We start from the raw sequence: 12987 nt of genomic DNA on the forward strand, positions 1-12987 counted from the left end.
GTTTATCTATTCACTTAAGCCTGCCCCATGTGGTGACTCAGATTGTCTAAAGTGCAAAGCATCATTTTCCTCTCCAGACCATTTCCTCCTCCAGACTTCTCTGTTTCTGTGGTCCAGACTTAAGATCTTACTGTTACCCTGGAGTCCCCTCCCACTCTCCTGCACACCCAGATGGCCCTCCCTCCCCAGATCCATTCTCCCACCCTCTCTCCCATCAGTTTGGTGAGCCCATCACCACTTCCCCTGGCCCAGGCTCTCCCTCTGTGCACTTGGAGCAGCAGATGGATCTCTCAGCCTTCACTCACTTCATATGGTAATCTGTTGTGTTCATCACTGTCAGAATCTTCTGCGTCCCCTCACTGCTCTGCTGAAAACACTCTAGCAGCTCCTCATTGCTCATTAATGAAAGCCCAGATATTAAACTTAGAAGGCCCAACACAATTTGCCCCTACCCACCTACCTCTCTAATCTTTTTTCTCCTTACTCTGACAGATAGACTCTGTCTATCATTTATATATATATATATATATATATTTTTTTTTTTTTTTTGAGACGGAGTTTCACTCTTGTTACCCAGGCTGGAGTGCAATGGCGCGATCTTGGCTCACCGCAACCTCCGCCTCCTGGGTTCAGGCAATTCTCCTGCCTCAACCTCCTGAGTATCTGGGATTACAGGCATGCGCCACCATGCCCAGCTAATGTTTTGTGTTTTTAGTAGAGACGGGGTTTCACCATGTTGACCAGGATGGTCTCAATCTGTTGACCAGGATGGTCTCGATCTCTTGACCTCGTGATCCACCCGCCTCGGCCTCCCAAAGTGCTGGGATTACAGGCTTGAGCCACCGCGCCCGGCATTTATATATTTTCTTATTATTCTCTTCTACTCTTAGTATGAACTGGGTTTAGGGATTTTTTTTAACATTGCTTTCAAGTATAGAATAAATTTATTCATTTATTTGTTTTTATTTTTATTTCATTTTTTGAGACAGCGTCTCACTCTGTTGGAGTGCAATGGTGCGATCTCTGCTCACTGCAACCTCTGCCCCCCAGGGTTTCAAGCGAGTCTCCTGCCTCAGCCTCCTGAGTAGCTGGGTTTATAGGCACGTGCCACCACGCCTGGCTAATTTTTGTATTTTTAGTAGAGATGGGGTTTCACCATCTTGACCAGGCTGGTCTTGAACTCCCGATCAAGTGATCCACCCACCTCAGCCTCCCAAAGTGCTGGGATTTCAGGTTTTTTGGTTTTTTTTTTTTTTTTTTTTTTTTTTTTTTTTGAGACTGGGTCTTACTCTGCCACCTAGGCCAGAATGCAATGCTGTAATTTGTAATTATATCTCACTGTAACCTCGAATTCTGGGCTCAAGCCATCCTCCTGCCTCAGCCTCCTCCAGCCTCAGCCTCCTGAGTAGCTATGACTACAGGTGTGCATCACCACACCTGGCTAATGGAATAAAATATTCCAATGCTTAATCTTAATTTTTTTTTTTTTTTGAGATGGAGTTTCACTCTTGTCACCCAGGCTGGAGTGCAATGGCGTGATCTCAGCTCACTTCAACCTCCGCCTCCTGGGTCCAAGCGATTCTTCTGCCTCAGCCTCCCAATAAGCTGAGATTACAGACACCTGCTACCACGCCCGGCTATTTTTTGTATTTTTAGTAGAAACAGGGTTTCACCATGTTGGCCAGGCTTGTCTCAAACCCCTGATCTCAGATGATCCACCTGCCTCAACCTCCCAAAGTGCTGGGATTACAGGTGCAAGTCACCGTGCCAGGCCTAATTTGTTCGTTTGTTTGAGATGGAGTTTCACTCTTCTTGCTTAAGCTGGAGTGCAGTGGCACGATCTTGGCTCACTGCAACCTCCACCTCCCAGGTTCAAGTGATTCTTCTACCTCAGCCTCCCAACTAGCTGGGACTACAGGCGCATGCCACCACACCCAGCTAATTTTTGAATTTTTAGTAGAGACAGGGTTTCACCATGTTGGCCAGGGTGGTCTTGATTTCTTGACCTCGTCGTGATCTGCCTGCCTCAGCCCAAAGTACTGGGATTAAAGGTGTGAGCCACCACACCTGGCTGCCTAATCTTAATTTTTAAAATTTTAAATTACTTTGTACCTAATGCCCATGCATTTACTTTTTTCAGTGGGTCAACAGCCCTCACTTTTGCAAAGTTCCCAGGCACTGGCTGCTCCCTCCAGAAGATGCATGACTCAAGTACATCCCTGTGACTCTCACCTGGATGCCTGCATTCTCCTGCTCTCACATTTGCCCCCTCCTTTGGAATTTATATAGATAGTTTTAAAACACAAATACGATTTGTTTGCTCTCCTGCTTAAAACATCTCAAGGTTTTAAGCAGGTTTCAAACAAGGTAAGGCCTTGTAAGGCCTTGTTTTTTCCAAGGTCATCTTTTGAAAGACATAAGTGCCTACAAGTTGTACCATGCTAGGTTCTAGGAATTTTTCATCGAAGACTTTATCCGACTATTTTCCTCTAAGTCAAGAAAGCGCTAGGGGCAGAATACAGCACTGAATGACTGAAGAGAAGGCACTGAAATTAGGCCAGAGGATGCTGGAAGGAGCAATGAGGAATACCAGCCACAATGAGGAGCCAGTGATGATTTTGGCTTCACAGGGAGGTATGTGCCACACACATTTTATCTCCACATGGATGAACCACAGCTGTCAGCTCCCTTGTCTCCAGGACATCACACTCTCCACATTCTCTCCCACCTTCCGGCTTCTGTTCCCAGGGGCCTTCATCTGCCCAGTACGGGTGAACACCAGTTGGTCAACTGCTAGATGTGCCTTCCTGCTCTGCACACCCTCTCTGGCCACCCGCCCACTCCCACATCGCACTGCAGAGGAGCCGCATATCTAGCTCCAGCCCATCTGGCTCTTCTGAACTCTAAATTCATGCAGGTGATTCTTGTCGGTGTGGCCCCAAAGGCCCATCACACTCCAAAGCATTTTCCCCATGCCTGCCAGGACTTCTCTCAGAATGCAGTGTCCTGGCTGCCCCCTCCAGAAGATGCGTCACTCCAGCACATCCCCAAGGCTCTCACCTAGATGACTGCATTCTCCCTCTCCCACATTTGCCCCCTCCTTTGGAATTCATTCATATCGATCAATTTAAAACACAAATCCGATTTGCTTGCTCTCCTGCTTAAAACACCTCAAAACTGCCTTCAGGATAACCCACTGTCCTTAACATGTTGCCCATGGCCTGGCCCTGCCCATCTCTTCAGCCTCATCCCATGCCCCTTGCCCCTCGCTCTCTGGGCTTCTGCTGGCCTGGTCCTTCTTTAGTTTCTCAAACACACCATGGTCCCTCTAGCATCGGGGCCTCTGCATGTGCTGTTCCCATTGCCTGGGACATGAATCCCTCTCTCTATCTCTACGTGCACCTTCATCTGATTAATTCCTACCCTTCCTATCTATGATGTTACTTTCTCAGGGACTCTGACTTTTTAAACTGATCAGGGCCTCCCCAGTATATACCTTCAAAGCACCTTGTATTACTTCTTTCTTAATGACCACGTGCTGTAGACTGAATGTTTGCATCCCTCCAAAATTCATATGTTAAAACCTAGTCCCAAATGTGATATTTGGAGGAGGGCTCTTTGGGAGGCAGAGCCCACGTGGATGGGATTATTAACCTTATAAAAGAGACCTCTGAGGGCTCCCTTGTCTCCTCCACCATGTAAGGATGCAACAAAAGGGTATGGTCTATGATCCAAAAGCAGGCCCTCACCAGGTACCCAATATGCTGGCACTTGAACTTCCCAGCCTCCAGAACTGTGAGAAATGAATTTCTATTGTTCATAAGCCACCAAGTCTATGGTATTTTGTTATAGCAGCATGAACAGACTGATGTGCCACCCAACCATGATTATACGTGTAATTTATGGTTTCTCTGCTAGTAGAGATGCACCATGGGGTTAGGAAACATGCTTTTCTTATTTTCCACACAGTCCTTAGCTCCAAGTGTGTTCCTGAATCAAAGATCCCCATCTTTTATGAATGAAGGCATGAGTGAATGAATGAATGAAAGAACTGATAACCCTCAATAATTATTCTAGCCTTTTATACCTACTATTGACAAGCTTGCATTCTACTCCAAATTAATTTGGCTTTAACTCCAAATTAATTTTTTGCCAGCCACAGTTGACATTCCCTGTGGTAAATCCATGCTTTCCATCCTATGTCAAAGAAGGACCTGGACTAGTAGAGACAAGAAAGGTCTAAATGCCATGGGTGGGAAAGAGAGACTAAATCCGAAAGGAAGAATAGACTGAGCAAAGGTGTAGAGATCGGGGAATGCTGGACATTTGGAGAGAGGAAAAAGAAACTGACACTAAACCGAACAGTCTCACAAACACAATCTCATTTCATCCTTCCGAAACCCTATGAAGTAAGAATTACTATCCCAGGGCCGGGTGCAGTGGCTCATGCCTGTAATCCCAGCATTTTGGGAGGCAAAGGTGGTGGGTCACCTGAGGTAAGAAGTTCGAGAGCATCCTGGACAACATGGTGAAACGCTGTCTCTACTAAAAATACAGAATTAGCCAGGCGTGGTGGTACACACCTGTAATCCCAGCTACTTGGGAGGCTGAGGCAGGAGAATCACTTGAACCTGGCAGGTGGAGGCTGCAGTGAGCCGAGATCATGCCACGGCACTCCAGCCTGAACAATAGAGCAAGACTCTGTCTCAGTAAATTAAAAAAAAAAGAATTACTACCCAGTTTTACAGATGAGGCAATGGAAGTTCTAAAAAGTTAAGTAGGAGAGACAGGCATGAAATATGTTTCATGTCTTTCCTCATCCTATTTCCTCAGCCTGGGATATCCATTCTCCCTCCACTATGCAAATCTAACTCTTCAAGTTAACAAGTAGCAGCCTCTGAGAAGCCATCCCTCTATCAGCCTCACTTACTCCCTCTGCATCCCTCTGCTTCCTCTCTGTTATAACACTTCCTTATTCTGCTGGCATCATAGTCATCTCCACATGCCTTCCTCACAGGTTAAAAGCTTGTTAAGGGCAAGTGGAGTTCTTTGTCACCTTCTTCCTCAGGGCTTCTAACACAACTCCTCACGCGTGACAGAGTTGTAAAACAGGTTACCAAGCTGTCTCCAGGCAGGTTTGCATGGAATTGTGCTCTACAGGAATACCCGCTCCCTCTAGGTCCTGGGTCCTGCTACTGAGTCCAGGCTCAGGCCCTTTCATCCTGCTCTTTCTCGCTCGGGGAGCCACAGTACCTTTGAGCAACTTTGCAGCGAATAGAATGGCCCATTAGGGGCAGCACAAAGACCCCATGGAAAGTGATAATCATATTTTTTAGATGTTCATTTTCTTAACAAAATGTTCTAATACTTGTCCAGACTTTCAAACTCAAAAACCTGAGCCTCCTTTTCTTGAGGATCATCAAAGGCCCTGATGATCCTTCAGGTATGTCAAGCTTTCTAGAAAATAAGGCTAAGTCATAATCACTTAACACACATGGCTAAATGGCCATTTCCTTCTAATTTATCAACAACTGTTATATATTTCTATACTAGAAAAGAAGCATTCTATTTACACTCAGGATGATGTTAAATTTGCCATCGAAGTAAAGCAGAAAGAGTATAGGGTGTATCTATTTGTAACTCAACTGTGCATGAGACAAAGATCCTATTTAGGAGAATGAGTCTAGCATGGGCCCTGAGCAACCGAACACAATCCATCAAAAGCACGGAGGTGCTGTGAAGTAAAACATGGTCATGTTCTAGTCATGAAATACTGAACAAACAGGGACGGAAGAATCCCAGTAGTTAGCCAGTCCAATCTCCTCCTTTCATAGATAAGGAAAGCCCAGAGACATGTGGGAATTGCCAGAGGTCACATAGCTCATTAGGATCAGAGCCAGAATGAGGACGCAAGTCTCTTTCCTCTCCAGCCACACTGTATGCCACACCTGCCACTCCCCATCCTTCCTACACCACAATTGCCCTAACCAGGGGCCCAACCTCCCCTGCAGTCAAGAGTTCACAACAAAAGGAGGAAGAAGAGAACTGTGCACTGGCATAGGGCTTTTCCTATTGATATTTGCAATGCATAAAAAGTCAGCCTTGCCGCAGATTGAATGCTTATATTTACGTTTATGAAAAATGCTTGGAAAAACTGCAAAGCACCTTATCAATGTTAGATTAGCAGTCTATTTATTACATGATTTGTATCTAGAATATTAACCCAACCGTACCAACCTCATTATTGGCCATTTTATTTTCACAGCTAATTTATCTTTAATCTGGAAGCCAAATTTGACCAACATGAAAGTATCTGATTAGTTTCTGGGTTTGTCTTATAGGAAAGTTCATCTCCTAGAGGGTAGAGAATATGACAAGGGGAATGTTAATCTAGACATAATTCTGTCCAAGAATAAAATGATTTGTGAAAGAGGAATTTGAGATAAAGTGAACGTCATCTTGGAGCTTGTGATAAAGAAGGGAAGGGGACATATTCTGACTAATATATAGGATTAGTCAGAATAGGCTAGGTTATACTACAGTAACAAATAAATTCCGAAATCTCAGTGACTTCCTACATCTACTGCAGGTCGTTCTACTCTCGTGCATTTGCAGCCACACCTTATGCATTTGCAGCATTCTCTCAAACACGTGACTTCCAAAGTTGTTGCATCAGGGTAAGTTTATATGACACAGACACACAATGGCCCTTGATTGCGTCAGCCAAGACACGCAACACATCACTTCCTCTCACAGTTCACCAGCCAGAACAAACCACATGTCCCCAGTCTAAACTGCAAGGGAGACCAGGAAATAAAGAAATAAAGACAGACATTAGTTGAGTAATCTCTCAAATGAGCAGGTATTGGTGAGCACTGTCTACCACATATATTTCTCTAGATTTCAGGAAAGCAAATGTCAAAAAAATTTTTGAGTGTCCTAATTGTCTAAAAGCAAATCTATGTATGTCTTAAGAAAAGAAAGACTGGGGCTCGCTTTGGCAGCACATATACTAAAATTGGAAGGATATAGAGAAGATTGGCATGGCCCCTGCGCAAGGATGACACGCAAATTCGTGAAGCGTTCCATATTTTTTTCGTTTTCTAATGTCCAAGACTGTGGAGAAACTGAGGATCCTTTAACTGAAGTCACTGACCCCATTAAGGAATGTTCCTACGTCTAACCCCATTTCCACCTCCACCTCCAAAAAAAAAAAAGAAAAGAAAGACTGAAAGGAAAGACAATGCAGTCATAACAATGATTATCTCTAGTTATTAAATTGCAGATTTTCTTTTCTTCTTTACATGGCTATATTTCCTCAGCAAAATTTAATGAACATGTTTTAGAATCTGAATCAAAAGTAACACTGTTATTCTTGGAAATCGAAAACCAAGTTCAGACCAGAGATAGCCTTGACTCCACTAAAGAAAATGACTCAAAAGGAAAGGGAATTTCTTAAAAATGCACTTCTGATGAGATAAGAAGAATTAGTAAGAAGGAAAGTGAGAGACAGGAATAGACACGACTGCTTCCACACAGGAAGCTCTCTGAGGAACTCTGATTTTTAAAGGGCATCTATGAAGGAGGGAAAGAAGGACAGGTCTTCAAGAAAGAAGGGAAAGAAGAGGCAGTCCTGTTCATCACTGTATTCGGCCATATTTGTGTTGCTATAAAGAAATACCTAAGGCTGGGTAATTAACAAGGAAAAGAAGTTTATTTTGGCTCCTGGTTTTGCAGGCTGTACAAAAAGTATGACATGATACTTTGTCTGGTGAGGGCCTCAGGAAGTTTCCAAGCATGGCAAAAGGTAAAGGAGGCCAGGCATGTCACATGGCGAGAGCAGAAGCAAGACAGTGAGGGAGGAGGTACCACACACACTTCTAAACAACCAGGTTTTGTGAGAACTCAGTCCCTATTGAGAGGACAGTGCAGAGTTATTCATGAAGGATCTGTCCCCATGATCCAAACATCTCCCAGGAGGCCTCACCTTCAACACTGGGGATTACATTACGATGTGAGATTTGCAGGGAGCAGACATCCAAACCATATTGTTCCACCCCTGGCCCCCCAGATCTCATGTGCTTCTCACGTTGCAAAATAAAATCATGCCTTCCCAATAATCCCCCCAAGTTTTAACTCATTCTAGCCCCAACCCAAAGTCCCAAAGTCCAAAGTCTCATCTGAGATCAAGTCAAGTTCCTTCCACCTATGAGCCTGTAAAGTCAAAAACAAATTATTTTCTTCTGAGATACAAAACCGATACAGGCATTGTGCAAATATTCCCATTCCAGAAGGGAGAAATTGGTCAAAATGTTGCCAGAAAGGGGTCCCAACAAGAAAGAATTCCAGGTGAGTCCATAGAGTGAAGTAAAAGCAAGTTTATTAAGAAAATAATGGAATAAAGAACGGCTACTCCATAGGCAGAACAGTAGCTTGGGCTGCTGGACTAAGGATACTTATAGTTATTTCTTAATAATATGTTAAACAAGGGGTGGATTATTCACAATTTTTCTGGGAACGGGGTAGGCAACTCCCAGAGCCAAGGATTTCTCTGCTTGTTAGTCCATATGGGGTACCTTTCAGATGTTGCCATGGCATCTGTAGACTGTCATGGTGCTGAGACAAGCACATACATGACTGTTTGGGTTTTGGTGGGAGTGTCTTTTAGCGTGCTAATACATTATATTTAGCATACAATGAGCAGTGAGAATGACCACAGGTCACTCTCCAGGCTATCTGTATTATTCTGTTCTCACACTGCTGTGAAGAACTGCCCAAGACTGGGTACTTTATAAAGAAAAAAGGTTTAATTGACTCACAGTTCTGCACAGCTGGGGAGGCCTCAGGGAAACTTACAAGCATGGTGGAAAGGAAAGCAAGCACCTTTTTCACAAGGCTGTAAGAGACAGTGTGAGCATGTGTGTAGGAGGAACTTCCAAACACTTATAAAACCATCAGATCTCGTGAGAACTCACTCAGTATCATGCGAACAGCATGGGGGAAATTGCCTCCATGATCCAATCACTTCCCACCAGGTCCTGCCCTCAGCATGTGGGGATTAGGGGAACTACAATTCAAGATGAGATTTGGGTGGAGACATAGAGCCAAACCATATCATCACCATTTCGGCTTTGTGGGTTTTGGCTGTCTTCTTTACTGTAAGCTGTTTTATCGGCCAGGTCTTTGCTACCTCCTTCTTGTGCCAACCTCCTATCTCATCTTGTGACAGAATTCCTAACCTCCTAGGAATGCAGCCCAGAAGGTCTCAGCCTTATTTTACCCAGCCCCTATTTAAGATGGAATTGTTCTCGTTCAAACACCTCTGACAAAAAAAAAAAAAAAAAAGGACAACAGGTCCCATGCAAGTCTGAAATTGAGCAGGGAAGACATTAAGCCTTAAAGCTGCTACATAATCTTTGATTCCATGTCCTGCAAGATGGTTCAAGGGGTAGGCTCACAAGGCCTTAGACAGCCCTGCCTCTGTGGCTTCCCTGGGAGTAGCCCATGTGGCTGTTCTCATGGGTTGGAGTTGAGTGCCGGCAGCTTTTCCAGGCTCAGGGTGCCAGCTGCCAATGCATCTACCACTCTGGGGTCTGGAAGGTAGCAGCCCCATTTCCACAGCACCACCAGGCAGTGCCCCACTGGGGACTGTGGGTGAGGACTCCAACCCCACATTTTCCTTTGGCATTGCCCTAATAGAGGTTCTCTGCAGGGGCTCTGCCCCTATATCATGCTTCTGCCTGGGAACCTAGGCTTTCTGACACATCCTCTGAAATCTAGGTGGAAGTGCCCAAGCTCCCTCAATCTTGCATTTTGCGCGCCTGCAGGCTTAACACCACATGGAAGCCACCAAGGCTTATGGCTTATGCCCTCTGAAGCAGTGGCCCAAGCTGTATTATTGGCCCCTTTGAGCCAAGGCTGGAGCCAGAGCAGAGTGGCCAAGATGCAGCAGCAGTGTCCCAAGGCTGTGCACAGCAGTTGGGGCCCTGGCCTGGCCCATAAAACCTCTGGGCCTAGTGCACCAAACCTCTGCATCTGTGATGGGCGGAGTTGCTTAATAGATCTCTGAAATGCTCTCCAGTCCTTTTTCCTACTGTCTTGGATAGTAGCACCAGGCTCCCTTTTAGTCATGCTAATCTTTCTAGCAATAATTGCTCTGCACCCTGCTTGAATTCTTTCTCTGCCACTTGCCCAGGCTACACATTTTCCAAACTTTTACACTCTATTTCCACTTTAAATATAGGTTCCAACTTTAAGTCATTTCTTTACCCCTGAGTGCAGGCTGTTAGAAGCAGACGGGCCATATCCTCACTTAGAAATTTCTAAGCAACACTTCATTATGGGTCTCACTGAACAACACACAGTGCCCCTGCCCCCAGCCATCTTTCTGGGGCTTGTGCACAAAGTCTATGAGTGGAAAAAGTGACCTAGAAACTGCAAGAGTGGGAAGAGGAGGCTCTCAATAAATAAATTACTGCTTAAAAAAAAAAAAAAGAAGAAAGAAATTTGCTGACTGAACGTGAAGCTGTCCCTTCCTGCTATGGACTTCAGATTTTAGCCCACTCGAATTGCTCCATATCCTCCAAGCTGCAGCCATCCCTTGACTCTCTGGCTTCCAAAGCACTTGCTGTCTTTGTCACACAGTTTGAGTTAAGGCAGCAAGACTGGTTTCCATGTACATTTTGTAGCTTTCTCATTTCTCTTTATAATCTCTGTCCTTTGTCTACTGCTTTAAAATCTAGAAATTGTTTTCAAACACAAAGGTGATCCTTTAGAAGCACAAAGCTGATTGTGTCACCAATACATACAACTCTTAATGGCTTCCCGTTAAACTCTGAGTAAAGACCTCATGAAGCCTACTTAAGGCCATAACTATTTGGCTATTATTTTCCTCCTCATCCTCATCTCACCAACCCACCCTCCACCCCTATACCCCTTACTCCTTCCCTCTCCACTCTCTGAGCTCCAAACTCAGTGACCTACTTCTACCCTTTTTGACCCCTAGGAACTTATCTCAGCCTGGAATTTTCCCTCTTTGCTCTCCACGGAACTGCCCACTTCCAGGCTAATACATGTGCTTCTGTCTCACACCCTTACTGTGCTTATCTCAGTTTGTAATTATCTACTCATTTAGAAATGTATTGATGAAGGTCTTCACTGTCAGCTTTCAGGATAGCAGGAATCATGGCTGATTTTACTTACTTAACAGGGTTTCATTCTTTGTAACTCTCCTTTTTTTTTGAGACTGAGTTTTGATCTTGTTGCCCAGGTTGGAGTGCAAGGCTTACTGCAACCTCCACCTCCTGGGTTCAAGCAATTCTCCTACTTCAGCCTCCCAAGTAGCTGAGATTACAGGCACCTGCCACCACACCCAGCTAATTTTTTGTATTTTTAGTAGAGACGGAGTTTCATCATATTGACCGGGCTGCTCTCAAACCCCTGACCTCAGGTGATCCACCAGCCTCAGCCTCCCAAAGTGCTGGGATTAGAGGCATGAACCACCACACCCAGCCACTCCTTTTTACTCATGGATGAGAAGGTATTAGAGATTATTTCTTCATTTTTTTCTCTCTTCATTGACTCACCTAAGTAGTAGGATACTTTGAACTAGAATTCAAGAAATTGAGTTTTAATTTTACCTCCCACTCTCATATGAATTCTCCATGTGACCTGGGGCCATACTTCCTTGTTACGCTGTTCCCTTTTTTATAAAAGTAAGAGATTAATCTACATGGGCTCCGATGTTCATCCTTCTCTAACATGTAATTCTGGGACCTTCAATAGACTAAGTTAAAGCAGAATAATTAAAACTTAATGAACACAGGAAAGGAAGCAGCTACATTAAGGAAAAGAGACATCCTCGCGGTTGAAGAAGGGTATGCCTTGGGGCTGGACCCCATTTAGGAAACTTGGTAACCTTGCAACCTTAGCTTGCTTAATCTCTCTAGACCTTAACTTCCTCTTCTGATGTGATAAGAACATCTGCCTCACAGGTTTGATGAGAGTATTAAGTGAGATAATGTATTATAATGCCTTGAACATGGTAGGTCATTAACTCCTTTCCTCCTTCTCTGAAGCTGTCATGGAATTTAAAAACACATAACTAAATAGAGCATGACTTGCAACTAAAGGCTCACTTGTCTCTGCATGCTTTGGCTTAGGCATGCTTTATTCCTCTGAAGAGGTTTTATATCACCTGAAAGGAAATAATTGCATTTCCCTGAAAATTCACAGGAAAATGTTATGTTTTTCTCTGCATTCAAGTGATTCTGTCAGACCCTACCATATGCAACAATTTTAAAGTTGCTTTTAAAGTTGCTTCCAAGTATATTTACAAATGTTTCCTGTTTTCATGGAATAATGGCAAGACCATGACTGAAGTTCACAACCAGATTCCACCACTAACCATTTACCCAATTACAACAGTCACCTTCATCCAGGTCTTATATATCACAGAATAAAATCAGATTTCATCAGAGGAGGTAAAGAAAGGGAGGGGAGATATTTCGATCCCTTCCCCCCACCCCCCACAGGTTTTTTTTTTTTTAACAAGGATCCTAGAGTCACTGAATGATAGCATGTTTGAGGGCGAAAGATCCTAAGGATGATCTTTTTTGGCCATAACTTGGTGTTGGTGGTGATAAGAGCTCAAGCATCTTTATGCAGTGGAAAGAGAAAATTTGACTCAGAAGCAGAAGCCAGAATTCAAGCACTGGTTTCAACAGTCTTGTGATCTTGGGTGGTCACTTAACCTCTTCAAGGGTCCTCAGCTATGAAGGAAGATAGTATCTGCTACCTCTTGCAGGTGCAGTGAGGAGGCAGTGAGACAATGCAAGTAAACTATAAAGCAATTGTCACATGAAAGGCTTCACCATGGTTCTTTGGACCCACAAGCTCCAATCTCATAGAACATATCCAGTCACCTACCAATGTAGATCATCTCGCCTTGCATATCTGATTTTGTGGATTATCAGAAAAAACTACTGA

General features: G+C 44.1%; 1 non-coding gene across 1 annotated transcript; it reads left to right on the plus strand.

Moving 5' to 3' along the window:
* The first annotated feature begins 6988 nt into the window (after window positions 1–6988).
* Window positions 6989–7095, plus strand: LOC116527036. The gene has a single exon (XR_004258353.1). It is a non-coding gene; the product is annotated as a U6 spliceosomal RNA (small nuclear RNA).
* Window positions 7096–12987: the final 5892 nt, after the last annotated feature.

Source organism: Sapajus apella, unplaced genomic scaffold (assembly GCF_009761245.1).
Source record: "Sapajus apella isolate SASKATOON/1434 unplaced genomic scaffold, GSC_monkey_1.0 scaffold52, whole genome shotgun sequence".
Classification (NCBI taxonomy): domain Eukaryota; kingdom Metazoa; phylum Chordata; class Mammalia; order Primates; family Cebidae; genus Sapajus; species Sapajus apella.